The sequence below is a fragment of the Prunus mume genome, linkage group LG4 (assembly GCF_029339155.1).
Source record: "Prunus mume cultivar Tortuosa linkage group LG4, ASM2933915v1, whole genome shotgun sequence".
NCBI lineage: Eukaryota > Viridiplantae > Streptophyta > Magnoliopsida > Rosales > Rosaceae > Prunus > Prunus mume.
This window is the reverse complement of record NC_142701.1, coordinates 13,435,596-13,451,902: the sequence shown is the minus strand read 5'-3', so window position 1 is coordinate 13,451,902 and position 16,307 is coordinate 13,435,596. Positions and strand designations below refer to the sequence as shown.

The 16,307-nt window shown below is 35.9% G+C and overlaps 3 pseudogenes; all 3 read left to right on the top strand.

The window, feature by feature from the left end:
* Positions 1-454: 454 nt before the first annotated feature.
* On the top strand, positions 455-1,923 carry LOC103327630 (uncharacterized; annotated as a pseudogene).
* Positions 1,924-2,758: 835 nt separating this feature from the next.
* LOC148917952 (uncharacterized) lies at positions 2,759-3,536 on the top strand (annotated as a pseudogene).
* Positions 3,537-4,022: 486 nt separating this feature from the next.
* Positions 4,023-4,684, top strand: LOC148917951 (uncharacterized; annotated as a pseudogene).
* The last annotated feature ends 11,623 nt before the right edge of the window (positions 4,685-16,307 follow it).

The following is a 16,307-nucleotide window of genomic DNA, read 5'->3' as shown; positions in this document are numbered from 1 at the left end:
TCAAAACCCATTTATAAACACACCCAAAAAGTTGACTTTGGAGTTGATTTTGGATGTGTTTCTATGTTTAAATAGTGCTTGGATTTTTTTATAAATACATGTCTAGGATTGGGTTTATTTATAAATTTGTATTTTAATTAGTGTGAAAAGTGCCAGCTTTTGCGTCACTACGTAGAAAAAAGTGATTAGCTTAGTTGAGGTATCTTCAGTTTTATATGATTCCCAATTGTCTTTCGGGGTAACGACACATCTCTTAAAAAAAATCTAAAGAGAGTCTAAAAAAAGAGAACATAAAAATTCAATAAGAAAACTCTATTTGTACTCTCTAACAACCTCCGTCACTTTTGCAGGAATGTACTTAATTCACTCCTGCAAAAGTCTGAATTGCATTATTCGCCCTCTCCAGCCTAATATCCTTACAATTACAGAGCAATCTCATTGTTTCCTTTTTTTGTCATTTTAGGGTTGGCAAGATTGGTTTCATCATCCAAAAGAACATGCAAGTGGGTTATACAGTTGTCCTCTACCTCACAAATGGGGGATGTCTTTCACTCTCTTTTTAAGTCTTGTATGGTGAATGCGTGAAGCATAGCACAATAAGCAAATGTAAGTAGCCAAAAAGGAAAAGCAATCACACAGAGAGCACTCATATATGGCCATGGCCTACCCAAAATTGTATAATGTCCTCTCCTTCTACCTTGCAACCATCATAGCCATTTCTCAATTCTTGATTTCCATTTTACCTTATTTGAATCCAATCACACTCCTAATCACATTTGCGGATGCACTTTTATCTCTATACTTGAGATCATGTGGTCTTTGTCCCTGCACAGTTGAATTAGATGACCAAACCACAATGAACTTTTGGGTTGCAAATTCTAGGAGGTCTAATAAGCCTGCTCTTGTAATGCTTCATGGGTATGGTGGCAATTCAAAGTGGCAATTCATCCATCAAGTGGGTTCACTTTCTCAAAGTTTCTATCTGTACATACCTGATCTATTGTTCTTTGGCAAATCCTACACCAACAGGCTAGAAAGGACAGAGGTTTTCCAAGCAAAATGTGTGGCAGAAGGGTTGAAGAGATTAGGGGTGGAGAGATTTGCTGTTTATTCTATAAACAACACAGGAAGGAGAAATTAGAGCTGGCAGAGCACTTGCTGAGGAAAAAAGCAGACATAGACCTTCCCATTCTAACTCAGGTAGTTAACTTAGCCATAATTTAAAAACTTAGCATAATTAATCTCTCTCTTCAGTCTTGTAAAAAATGTTATTTTTGTGTGAAGGAAACACTGATAATTTGGGGAGACAAGGATGATGTCTTCCCTGCGTACTTGGCCTATCAGTTGCAAAGGTGACTTTAAACTAATTTATTATTTCATCTTCATGATCAAATTTAATCAGGATTTGAAACCAATCTGAACCTATTGTTAATGTTTTCTTTTCAATCTACAGGCAGTTGGGGCCAAAATCAAAGGTGGAGATAATCAAGGACCAGGTCATGCGATAAACATGGATTCACCCATTTCCCTGAATGCTCTGATAACTTCATTTGTTTTGCGTTACTCTTAGTGTGACAGACTTGCATTATCAAATATATTGAATGATGTATTAGTTTTGGGTTAAACAGAGACTCCTGCAGGCTGCGGATGGAGCAAAAATGTATATATAATATATGAGTGCGATATTTTCATGTTATTGGTGAAGTTGGAATGAAGAAGAAACCCAAACACAGAAACAGGGTTATGCTTGCTTATGGGTCATCTTTGATTAATTTATGCAGCTACAGCTGTGAGATGGCCTAACTTTTGCAAGCAGGCATGCCTTGAATCTTGATGTAACTTTTTTTTTGGTCGAATCTTGATGTAACTTTTGTTTCTCAAGAAATTGCTGTTTGTGCGCTTACTTCCTACACAACAAAACAAGCAAACACAATGGTAGATTAGATTCACATGGTCACACCATATAGAGATATGACCAATAAGCGAAATTGATGTGCTTGTGATCAGGTTAAAGGACTTTCTTTGAACAATTTATGAGATGAAAATTGCTAGGATTGTTCGTATATGGGCTGTTGGTGCATGCGTCCATACGCATCTACGGTTAGAAATGAATGTGCATGACCAACGATCACACTCATCTTAGTTATAAAAATTTATGGCACCTAGGTTACCACACTGCATCATCTCAAGTTGAAAGAACACATTTAACTTGATAGGCTTCTTAATAGCTGGAAGTCATATGCGCGTGTGGCCACTGTTGCTAGCATGATTTTTTAATTCATTCCTCAAGTACGTGAGTTGTAATTTACTTGAATGAGAAAAAGTCCATAACATGCAAACACCTCATAGAATCAAACTCATTCTTATTGCACTGAATTTGCACTCCATTCCACCTCGAAATTTTGGTAGCTAGTTAACGTCAAACAAAAGTTTTTCCATTCTCTAGTCGATTTCAAACTAAGTCACATTTTCAACCCAAAAATACTTATATATATATATATATATAGGCATGCTTTTGAATTGGTTTTCTTTTGGTGAATAAACAAGGGTTTCTTAAAAAAGAAGAATACGAGATCTCTATCCAGATTTCGACTCACATGTCAACAATTTCGGTTTTTTAAAATATATTACATGTTGGTTGGTCTTCTAGTAAGTTTGTGTAAATTAGCTTAGTTTATGAAGACACTCAATAAACAATATTGCATTAGAAACCACGGGAAAAAGTACAGCAAGACCATCAACAATAAAAATCAATTCCATGGGTTACCAAAAGTTTTGGAATGTCTTCTCCTACCACCTCTCAGCCACATCAACAATTTTCCACTGCCTCATATCAGTCTTGTTCAAGACAGACAGGCATATAATGTTCTTCAGAATTCCAGATACTCTTGTAGCACTATATGTACTTCAGGCTTTGTGGCCTATCTCCTTGTACCATTGACAATTTGACATTGACGACCAAACCACCATGCAATTCTGGACAGCCAACCACAGGCAGTTCAGTAAACTTACAATCTTAGCTATGGCGGGTTAGTGGCTTATCGGATGGCTGAGATGTATCCAGAGATGGTGGAGAAGGTTGTGATTGTGAGCAGTGGGGTAGTTTGGACTGATGAACAGAAGGATGAGCTTGTTGAGTGTCAATTCAGATGCTTTGGAGATTCTTTTACCAACAAGTCCACATGATCTACGGCTGTTAGTGAATCGATCTGTGTATAAGTATGATGCTTTCATGTGAACACTTGGTGGCCAAAAAGATTCAAACCTTCCTATTCTAACTCAGGTAACTTGAGTAGTCTCAATTTTCTCTCTCTTGAAAAGCATTCTCTGCTTAAGGTTTCTAACTTGTTATATATAACTTTGTTTATGCTTCCAGGCACTTAGGCCCCAAATCAAAATTAGATAGAATCAAGGACACAGGTCATGCAGCAAATTTTGATTCGCCGGATACAATCAATGCATTGATAAAATCTTTTGTTTTAGGTAGTTGTCCCTTCATTGTTGGAAGCCCAATGGAAGTCAAAAGAAAAACCTAGCCACAATATATATGTTTGCTTAGGTTGGCAACTAGGAAGCACCCACTGTTGACGTGAGTCTCCTAATTAATCAAGGGGATTTACTTCTTTGATTAATTAAGAGATTTACTTTCCTATTTTTATATAGTTGACAAATCACTATATAATTAGGAGATACTTTCCTAATTCTTTACTGTATTTAATTCCTTGTAAAACACCCTGTAAGCTCTTATATATACATCCTTATTGAGAAGAATAAAGTTAACCTAATACATTCAAACCATATTCAGATTTTAGCATGGTATTAGAGCAATTGATCCTCGATTGTCTCTAAATTCTCATATCAAATTTCTTCAAACACAAATCCTAGTTCCTCATATCAAACTTCCTCAAACACAAACCCTATATCATATTCCTCACCTTTATCTTCCCCAAATTCAGATCTCCATACACATATCCCTCATACCTTCAAATTCCTAAACACATATTTTTGATCCTTCTGTTGCCATGGATATCGTCTCGACTTCCGAACCCACCAAATCCACTCCACCATCCTCCCAAATTGTTACTATTCATAGTGACAACAATCCGTTTCCGACCGGCATCATCTTGACTGAGACCAATTATGCCTTATGGTCTCAGGTCATGGAGATGCGTATTGCTGCCCGCGAAAAATTGGGGTACCTCACTAGCGACGCCCCGCAACCTTCTAAGCTCTCCTCTACCTACTCAAAATGGTGTATGGAGAACTTTCAGGTGAAGGGGTGGCTCATTGACTCCATGTCTCCCAACTTAATGAGCTGTTTCATTCGTTTAAGTACCGCCAAAGAAATCTGGGATGCCGTGAAGAAAACTTACTTTGATGGTGGGGATGAAACTTTCCTTTTTGATCTCAACAAACGGGTGTTCACCATTAAGCAGAATGGTGCCTGTCCATAAAATACTACACCAGTGCAGACCATCTTTCAGGAGATTGATCACGCACTCCCAGCATGCACTACGATGCCGACGTGACTAAACATCAGACAGAACTGGATCGTCTTCGTGTTCACATGTTTCTTGCCGGGCTCGACCTTCCATTTGATCAAGTCTAGGGGGAAATCTTTGGCAAAGATCCCAAATTAGACCTTGACCAAACCTTTGCATATGTCCGTCGCGAAGCTCAATAATGATGACCATGACTAGTACTCCAGACACTTTGTCACTGGCCACCCAGCGACCACGGGTCCTCCGACTTCTACCAATGGTGCTTCTCGGACTCAGGTCACAAACTCTCGTCCGGAACGCAAATGCACTCATTGTGGTGGAAGCAAACATACTCGTGCTGAAGATGTTGCTTATTTCTTGACTCAAGACCCATTCTCTTTAGGGGGAGAGGAGGAGTGAAGAGAAGTTGTGTCTACGTTAATTAACTTAAGTTTATATGAAATAATTTATTGTTGTGGTTGCCTCTACTCACCGTTGATGTTCTTTGTGTTCGATTTGTCTCTACCTTAACCTAAACACTACCTATTTCATTGCACTATACACCTAGCCTATTTCATTTGCATCGCCGTCGTCTACCTTGCTCTGTCACCACCGCCTACCTTGCTATTGCCTTACCCTCTGCCGTGCTCACGAGGATTTACGTATTCGCCTTATTTATTGCCGTGCTCACGGACTTCTTTGTTATGCCTTATCTAGTGTCGTGCTCACGGGGTTTCGTGTTATGCCTTATCTACTCTGTGCTCACGGGGCTTACGTGTTCGCCTTATCTACTACCGTGCTCACAGAGCTTACGTGTTTTACCTTACCTCTTGCCGTCTGCCGTGCTCGCAGGTGTTACGCCTCTTGCCGTGCTCACGGGGTTTCGTGTTCTACTTATCTATTGCCGTGCTCACAAGGTTTTACGTGTTCGCCTTATCTACTGCCGTGCTTACGAATTTCTATGTTCTGCTATGTGCCATATTTTTACTGTGTTCGCCTTACCTATTGCCTTGCTCACAGGATTTCCGTGTTCTGCTATATGCCCTATTTTTTAAGGTTTGCTCTTGTGTTTCCGCTGCAAACTTTGCTTTAGTTTGTCACTTGTTTCACTCATGGTTGACTAAAAGACCTTCTCTACAATTGGTGCTTCTCAAGTATGGTGTTGTGACTCGCTTGTCAAGTTGGGTTTGCGAAATATCTTTGCCCAACTTGAGGGGGAGTGTTGGCGAGTCCTTACTTAGTTAGGATTTTGGTTCCTTACTATGTTAGGATTTTAGTTACTTACCATTTATCTAGTCATATTATAATTGAGATTTATTTCCTATTATAATTTATATTTATTTTCTATTGTAATTTAGATATATTTCCTATTTTATTTAGGGTTAACACATCTTTGTACATGTATAAATACCTCTATATTGGAAAAGAATAATAATATGAGAATATCTGAATTTTCCCCCCTACTTTGTTTGACTGTTTCTTCCACTTGTTCCCTTTGTTATTTCTGATAAAGGAGTGGAGATACTTGGTTATGCTGTTTACAACAACAATATTTTGCTTTCGTTAATAAGCAACTTAGGATCAAAATTCATTGCATTTCATGTAAGAATTAAGAAATGGCACCATGTCAAAGCTGATATATCTAGTCGCATGGCCTGCTCGCATTTTTTTTTCCCGAGGAAGAGCGGTGGTTTTAGACAATCGTATGTATGCTTTATCCAATGTATTTGGGGTGATTACTGAATTTTTCCACATGTTCCCTCCTATATAATTTCTAAGAACATAGCGAGGATATTTGGTTATGCCGTTTATAACAACAATATTTTGGTTTCGTTAAGATGCGGCTTATGATCTAAATTCATTGCCTTTCATGTAAGAACTAAGGAATGACGCCACGTCAAAGCAGATATATCTAGTCGCATGGTTTGCTCGCATTTTCTTTTCAGAGGGAGAGCGTTGGTTTTAGGCAATCGTATGTATGCTTGATCCAATGTATTTGGGGTGGTTATTGAATTTTTCCACATGTTCCCTCCTCTATTATTTCTAAGAACATAGTGGGAATATTTGGTTATGCTGTTTGCAACAAAAATATTTTGTTTTCGTTAAGATGCGGCTTAGGAACTAAATTCATTGTCATTCATATAAGAACTAAGAAATGGCGCCATGTTAAAGCAAATATATCTAGTCGTATGGATTGCTCGCATTTTTTTTCCCGAGGAAGAGCAGTGGTTTTAGGCAATCGTATGTATGCTTTATCCAATGTATTTGGGGTGGTTATTGAATTTTTCCACATGTTCCCTCCTATATTATTTCTAAGAACATAGTGGAGATATTTGGCTATGTCATTTACAACAACAATATTTTGGTTTTGTTAAGATGCGGCTTAGGATCTAAATTCATTGCCTTTCATGTAACAACTATGGAATGACGTCATGTCAAAGTAGATATATCTAGCCGCATGGCCTGCTCGCATTTTTTTTTTCCGAGGAAGAGCGGTGGTTTTAGGCAATCATATGTATGCTTGATCCAATGTATTTCGGGTGGTTATTGAATTTTTCCAAATGTTTCCTCCTTTATTATTTCGAAGAACATAGTGAGGATATTTGGTTAGGGCGTTTACAACAACAATATTTTGCTTTCATTAATATGCTGCTTAGGATCTAAATTCATTGCCTTTCATGTAAGAACTAAGGAATGACGCTATGTCAAAGCATATATATCTAGTTGCATGACCTGCTCGCATTTTCTTTTCCGCGGGAGAGAGGTGGTTTTAGGCAATCATATGTATGCTTGATCCAATGTACTTCGGGTGGTTATTGAATTTTTCCACATGTTCTCTCCTCTATTATTTCTAAAAACATAGTGGAGATATTTGTTTATGCTGTTTACAACAATTTTTTTTTGCTTTCGTTAAGATGTGGCTTAGGACCTAAAATCATTGTTTTTCATGTAAGAACTAAGGAATGACGCTATGTCAAAGTAGATATATCTAGTCGCATGACCTACTCGCATTTTTTTTTTCAAGGAAGAGCGGTGGTTTTAGGCAATCGTATGTATGCTTTATCCAATGTATTAGGGGGTGGTTATTGAATTTTTTAACATGTTCCCTCCTATATTATTTCTAGGAACATAGTGGAGATATTTGGTTATGTCGTTTGCAACCAAAATATTTTGCTTACGTTAAGATGAGGCTTATGACCTAAATTCATTGCCTTTCATGTAAGAACTAAGGAATGACGCCATGTCAAAGTAGATATATCTAGTCGCATGGCCTGCTCGCATTTTTTTTGTTGAGGAAAAGCGGTGGTTTTAGGTAATTGTATATATGCTTTATCCAATGTATTTGGGGTAGTTATTGAATTTTTTCACATGTTCCCTCCTATATAATTTCTAAGAACATAGCGGAGATATTTGGTTATGCCGTTTACAACAACAATATTTTCTTTTTGTTAAGATGCGATTTAGGACCTAAATTCATTGCCTTTCATGTAAGAACTAAGGAATGACGCTATGTCAAAGTAGATGTATCTAGTAGAATGGCCTGCTCGCATTTTCTTTTTCGAGGTAGAAAGGCGGCTTTAGGCAATCGTATGTATGCTTAATCCAATGTATTTTGGGTGATTCTTCAATTTTTCCACATGTTCCCTCCTCTATTATTTCTAAGAACTAGTGGGGATATTTGGTTATATTGTTTACAACAACAATACTTTGCTTTCGTTAAGATGCGGCTTAGGATCTGAATTCATTGCCTTTCATGTAAGAACTAAGAAATGATGCCATGTCAAAGCATATATATCTTGTCGCATGGCCTGCTCGCATTTTATTTTTCCGAGGAAGAGTGGTGGTTTTAGGCAATCGTAAGTATGCTTTATCCAATGTATTTGGGGTGGTTATTAAATTTTTCCACATGTTCCCTCATTTATTATTTCTAAGAACATAGTGGGGATATTTGGTTATGCCGTTTACAACAACAATACTTTGGTTTTGTTAAGATGCAGCTGAGGATCTAAATTTATTGTCTTCCATGTAAGAACTAAGGAATGTCGCAATGTCAAAGCAGATATATCTAGTCGCATGGCCTGCTCGCATTTTCTTTTTAGAGGGAGAGCGTTGGTTTTAGGAAATCATATGTATGCTTGATCCAATGTATTTGGGGTGGTTGTTGAATTTTTCCACATGTTCCCTCCTTTATTATTTCTAAGAATATAGTGGGGATATTTGGTTATGCCGTTTGCAACAAAATATTTTGCTTTCGTTATGATGCGGCTTAGAATCTAAATTCATTGCTTTTCATGTAAGAACTAAGGAATAACGCCATGTCAAAGCAGATATATCTAGTCACATGGCCTGCTCGCATTTTCTTTCCCGAGGGAGAGTTGTGGTTTTAGGCAATCGTATGTATGCTTCATCCAATGTATTTGGGGTGGTTATTGAATTTCTCTTTGATTTTAAAGCCTATTCTTTAACCCCCAAAGTTAATGCTTTCAGGTTTGAAAATAATGTATCTTCCAAACATGAATTTTGGTGTTCCGACAGAGTATTTGGTTCATTTGGGAGGGCCAGAATTTTTGTCTTGTCCAAATTGCCTACGATTGCAAGAGGCTTGATCATCAACCTCTGTGGATCACCACGTTCCGAATCATTGTTGGAAGTAGAGGAAGAAGCAACATTGAGATCTTGCATTCAACTTTTCTTGTTATGTACATCCACAACGCTTAGCGTTTTCATGTCAATTTCAGCTTTACGCAGTAATAGTGAAACAATTGAGCCCCTCAAATGAGCCAAATGCCCTTTGAATCCTTTCCATGTCACCTTGTTTCTTCTTCTCCTCCTTGGGGTTCACTACTCTTGCAATCTCTAAGTCACAAAATAATCAAATATATTGAAACAACGCTTGTGTTTGTCTTTCTATAAATTATTCCTCGAAAAAAAAAATGCGAGCAGGCCATGCGACTAGATATATATGCTTTGACATTATGTCATTCCTTAGTTCTCACATGAAAGGCAATGAATTCAGATTCGAAGCCGCATCTTAATGAAAGCAAAATATTATTGTTGTAAAAAGAAAAAACGCTGTGTTTGTCTTCCTATAAATTGTTTCTATAAATTGTCTCTCCATAAATTTTTTAATATATGTGATTATTTTGTGACTTAGAGATTGCAAGAATAGTGAACCCCAAGAAGAAGTCTTTTAGAAACAAACTCCAAGTACTAAATAAACTCATAATTTAATTGACTAGTGTTATTTGAATTGGGCATTTTTTTACTGTGTTATTTTGTAGGTGAGAAGGAGAGATTGTACACAATTCCAAATGGAACTAAGGCCAAGAGGTCAAGGTACTAGCTCTCAGCAAGAAGGCAATGGACTATGCACAAGGCAATTGAGGAAAAGGAAAGATTGAGGGCCTAGTTCCCAAGGGGCACAACTGACTCGACAACCTCAAACTAAAAGCCACCCTCCTTCAAATGAGCCATAAACTGGTCAATCAAGGCCAATTTCACTGCATGTTCCTACCGCAGAAAGGAGTCAAGCTAGGAAGACGATGAAAAAAATTGCACAGAGGAAATACTTTATCAAAGACCCCTTCCTCCACCGTTGAAGATGATGTTTTTATAGAAATGGTTTTAGTGATGTTTGAATGGAAAATGGACATTAGTTATTAAATTCAAGAAATTCCATTGTTTTGTTCTTATATCTAAAGAGAAAAGAAGAGGAGAGACAAAATAAATAGATTTCCCTTCCACATGTTCCCTCTTCTATTATTTCTAAGAACATAGTGGAGATATTTGGTTATGTTGTTTGCAACAACAATATTCTATTTTCGTTAAGGTGTTGCAAAATATCTAAGTTCATTGTTTTTCATGTAAGAACTAATGAATGTCACCATGTCAAAGCAGATGTGTCTTGAGATATGGTCAGTTAGGTGATCATATATATGCTTCATCTATTATATTTGGTGAGGTTATTAAATCTTCCGTTAATTGTAGAACCTATTCTTTAATCCCAAATTAAGTGTGCTTTCAGGTTTGAACACATTGTATCTTCCAGACATGTCTTTTGGTGGTCAAACATAGTATTTGGCTTATTTGAGGGGTTGTGATCCCCATAATGATTGCTTGGAGACCCTTCACATGTTTCCTCCTCTATTATTTCTGAAAACATAGTGGAGATATTTGGTTTTGCCATTTGCCGCAACAATATTCTGCTTTCATTAAGATGTTGCGGAATATCTAAGTTCATTGCCTTTCATGTAAGAACTAAAGAATGTCACTATATCAAAGCAGATATGTCTTGTGATATGGTCAATTGATATTTTCTTTTCCAAGGAAAGGCGGCAGTTTTAGGCAATAGTATATATGCTTCATCTATTATATTTGGAGAGGTTATTGAATTTTCCTTTGATTGTAGAACCCATGTTCATTAATCCCAAAGTGGGTGCTTTAGGGTTTGAAAACATTGTATCTTCCAGACATGTCTTTTGGTGGTTAGACAGAGTATTTGGTTTATAATTTAGAAAAGTTGATAGAGGTCCAAAAATCCAACTAATAGTTGGGTCTAGTCCTTGAATAATTGTTTGTTGATACAAGTCCTTTGACTAGTTTGCTATGTAGATTACATTTCATTTTTGACATGCTGACTCAATCTTTTGTATTTAACTGATTTGTATTTAAATTTTTTGTTCCTATTATATCCATATTGTATAAAACGGGTAAGATGAGGATTTATAGGCCATTAATAATCATATTTGATCATGTAATTAAAGGAATAATTACATTTTGAATGTAAATGTCGAAACATGCTTGATTTGTACAAATTCCTATTTAACGTGGATTTTATTAATGCACATATTGTGCATAAATATGTTAGTCCATTGCCACTTATTTTATTGTGTACTCCTTTTATTATTCGTTCATAATACAATTGCCCACTCATATACTATTATTGTTTTATTTCCCATATTTTATGTTTGTTTTAGGTTTTAATTTCATTGTTGTGTAGCTTTTTGTAGTATAATATTTTTTTTCCACTCTATGTACCTAAAGATAATAATGATTAAAATTTTCAATTGTTTCTCACCAATTGTCAAGTTGTACTATTTTTTAGTTTTATAACTTTGTGAAAGGAATTAATAATTCACATGTTGTTTTTTTCCCTATCTCATTGTACTCGTTTATTTCTTCATGAACTATTAATATTATTCTTAAATTTGATAACCTATGCTCCAGGTACAATACCCTACTAACCGTTGAAATTGATATACCTATCTAATAGGTATAGTACATATTTGATGCACCTTAGTACTGGGTAAAACACATATTGGATGCACCTCAATGACAAGTAAAACACATATGTTTAAAAAAAAAAAAAAGTTATAGTATATTAAAAAATTAACATTATGACAAAAAAATTCCATCAAAGAATTTTGAAAAACTCAGTATGTAAATTAATTTAGCTAAAAGGTAGGTATATGCTACCAATTTAATAAAGCTACGAATATAGAATTCTAAAAAATATAGTTTCCATATATATAGATGAAATTTGAATTAAATAGGTTTTTAATATGTGAGGAATGAATTAAATAGGGTTTTTCCATATTTAAAAGTGGTATTTGTATTTACTTGCCATTTTCAACCAATGTCATATCTTGTAAATCTCTCGAATATGGTGGCTACAAGGTTTGCATACCTGGCCATACAATTGATTGGGAGGACTGCAATTGAAAAGAGCCTAATTAGTGTCCTGCATTCATATTATCTAAATTAAAATGGACCCATATCTAAGAAGCCCTTTATTTTTTGGGCTGAGATTTTTGTTGTGTCTAGATTGCCTACGACTATAGGAGGCGTGATCGTCAAGCTACGTGGATCACCAAATTCTGGGTTATTGTTGGATGCAAAAGAGGAAGCTACATGAAGATCTTGCATTCAACTGTTCGTGATGCATGCATCAATGGTAATTGGCATGCTCGTGTAGATTTCAGCTTCATGTCGTAAGTTGCTTGCTTGCTTGCTTCATTTATGTTTGTTTTTCGATAGATTCTTTCAATATATTTGATTATTTTATGACTCATAGATTGCGAATGTAGTAAACCCCAAGCAGAAGAAGAAGAAACAAGTAGCAGAAAAAGTACGCATAGGACAAGTTAGAGCAAGACTGCACCAAATGCATGTCCCAAAACAAAACAACACACCAGAAGATAAAACAAAGGCAGATGGCAACTGGATTTGATTATGACAAAGAGCAACCCCCACTACTTGATCATGTACCACCTTTTTTGACAAGGACACTTGCAAAATCTCGAGGAGTTGTCTTTTGGATGTTACGGTGTTGTTTGGTGGATCCAAGTTGTACATGTTGCTAAGAGAGTGCATTCATCATTGTCTCTCTCGCTTGACATCGGATTCCTTCAAGGAACATGTTTTTGACACACACAAGAAGTCCTTAGCTAAGTTCAAGGGGTCCAAAGCACACAAGCCACGTGGAGCTGTGATTTATGCGCATGAAAAGCTTTACCATCTTGAAGTTCCTTCAGTTAACCCAGAACCATATTTTGAGTGGTACGATCCCCATATTGATTTTTGGGATACCCTCCCACATGTTCTCTTCTATATTATTTCTGAGAACATAGTGGGAATATTCGGTTATGCCGTTTACCGCAACAATATTCTGTTTTCATTAAGATCCTGTGGAATATCTAAGTTCATTGTCTTTCATGTAAGAACTAAAGAATGGCACCATGTCCAAGCAGATATGTCTTGTGATATAGTCAGTTAGGCGATTGTATATATGCTTCATCTATTATATTTGGGGAGGTTATTGAATTTTTCTTTGATTATAAAACCTATTCTTTACCAAAGTGGGTGTTTCTAGGTTTGAACACATTGTATCTTTCAAACATGTCTTTTGGTAGTCAGACAGAATATTTGGTTCATTTGGGGGGCATGGATTTTTGTCGTGTCCAGACTGCCTATGATTACAGAAGGCGTGATTGTCAAGCTAGGTGGATCACCACATTCTGAATTGTTGTTGGAAGCAAAAGAGGAAGCTACATCAAGATCTTGCATTCAACTGTTCGTGATGCACGCATCCATGGCAATTGGCATGCTTGTGTCGAATTCTGCTTCATGTCGTAATTTGCTTGTTTCCTTCCTTCCTTGATGTTTATTAATTTTTTTTTATATATATAATAAATTTGACTATTTTATGACTCAGAGATTGTGAGCATAGTGAACTCTAAAAAGAAGAAGAAGAAACAAGGTAGCAGAAAAAGGATGCAGAAGGCAAGGTAGAGTAAGACTGCACCAAATGCAAGTCCCAAAACAAAACAACACACCAGAAGACAAAACAAAAGCAGAGGGCAAAAACGAGGCCAAGCCTTAGACGAGAGAGCAAAGTAATTTATCAGTCGTAATTAATGTGTATACAAATAATTTTGAATTGGCATTTTGGCACCTTATAATTAGGCTGCTTATTACTTTTAGTTTATTTATTTACTTGCACGTGATGAGATTAGTCAATAATTAACGTCTCTCTGCTACCTCATATATGTTTTGTTGAAGACAAATTGGGTTTTAATGTTCTTCAGAATCGATGTGTTTATAATTATGATGTTTTCCAGTGGGTTCCTAATTTGTCCTCCGCAAGCTTATCAATGTGAGTTTTGTTATCATTGTTTATAAGAGAGGGGCACAAAAGTGTGTTACAAATGTACTTAGTTTTTTTGTCAAACACCGAAAGCATTTTATTGAAACTATTTCATTTATTTCAAGTGTTATGCCTTTTGTATCTATAGTTGTTTGCATGTATAGACAATTGTTAGTCATTAACATATGTGAGAATTTACATACACATTAAGACAATTATGGTAGACACGAGTAAATAAGAATACTAATCTTATAACATTCGTGTTAATGTAGTTTTGAGTTTGTTAGAACTTAGAACAAAATTTTCTCAATCTTAAGATCATTTGGATATTTTTAGGCTAATAAGGAGCAAAATTTGAGTTATGCTTCAATGAGAAGAATTCCCTAACACTCATGAGATCAATCCACCCTTGGAGGTCTTTTTAGTTTTTTGGGGTTCTTAGGCCCAAAAGGGATGCATGGGATGCAGAAGGACTCAGAGGAAAAGGATGCAAAGGGAGCACTTGTTCTTCCTAAACGAAATGAGAAGAAATTCATGAAACCCAAAAGAAGATAATAGAATCCCAGTTCTTTGTTTTTATTTTGGTGTAATATTACAACATGCATTAGAAATTTTGTTTTTATTTTGGTGTGATATTGCAACTTCTGTACCCACCCATTAGAATTTGAGAGAAGACATGACATGGAAATAGTTAAATAGTGATGATCACAGTGATTATAGATGAATTTCAACAAATCGATTTGCAAATATTGTCTCAGGAAGTGAAATAGATGGAAAGTGTGCAACCAACAAAGGCGGTTACAACAACATTGAAGCTCAAATTCAACAACGCATCTAAGGAACCAATACACCCACAACAAAGCTACACCACAATTAGGTATCGTTCTCGCTATTCATATGAGTAGAACATTAGACTTCCTCTAATCAATTGAAGACAAAATATCACTAGACCAAAGGCTAGTTGGTGGTCCCAACTACTACTTACAACGTCCTTCATTTTGTCCACATTTCTCCAAATCAAACATTTAAAATTAAATAGAGATTAAATGTGAAATAAAAAATTTAATTCTAAAGAGAAGTATTTACTTTTAAAGTATACTAGACATACTTCAATAAACTGTTTCAACTGTTCATATTATTTTTTTTGGTAGTGGAAAAACATATTAGGATTATGTTAGGTCAATGGTCGGGTTCTAAACCAAATGCCCATCTCTCAAACCCTAGCCACTCTCTTACTCTGTGAGTCATAAAGAAAAATTTCATAGAGGGGGGGAGGAGGAAGAAGCGTTACTGCCCCTCCTCCCCCTCATCTCTTCTCGTCTTTTCCTTTTAGGTTAGTGAATAAGTCCATTTAGGTGTTTTGAATAAAAAGTCCCTTGTGGTGGTTTCTTCTAAGCCATGATTAGATTGAAGTTCCCTATCACCTCTTTTAGTCTATGTTCTCAATCAAATCCTACTCCCAAAATCTACTCCCTAACGCCGCTCATGTTATTTTAATTTGATTCTACATTGTCTTTGACGGAGGTTGCTGCACATCACCCGATTGTTTTTTTTGGCAAAGTTGTTGTTTTCGTTTATTTGTTTGCTCTTATGCGCAGGTAGATCGCTGAAAATCATATTTTCCCTAGATCTGTTACTAATGCGGTGGTGGGTATGGTCGTGACGGAGCTTCTTCAAATGGTTGTGGTAAGGTTCATTTAGGCTCATGGGTTGATTTAGGGTTTTGGTTATGTTGGGTTTGTAGACTTTGTTTGGGCTTATATCTAATTGTGGTGATGTGAGCTAGTAGTTTTAGTGCGGCTTTTGTCAGCGTTAGTTTTGCTTTTAGCATATTAATTTGTTGCCCTATTGTGATTGGTATTTTAGATGTTTTGTTGAGTCTTTGATTGTACTGTTGAAGTTTATCTAATGAAATTTTTATTTGATAAAAAAAATTGTTCATCTATATATATATATATATATATATAAAGCAAAGGGCTGAGAAAAAAAACCCTTGATTAATTCAAACATTAAGAATTAAAATTATTAATTAAATAAGGATAATATGGTAAATTCACATTTTTTATATTAAAAAAATAAAAATAAAAATAAAATAAAATAATAAGTTCTACTTTTATGGAATATAACTACTCATTTATCTTTTCTTAATTCTAAAAATAAAATAAAAAAGATAAAAGAAA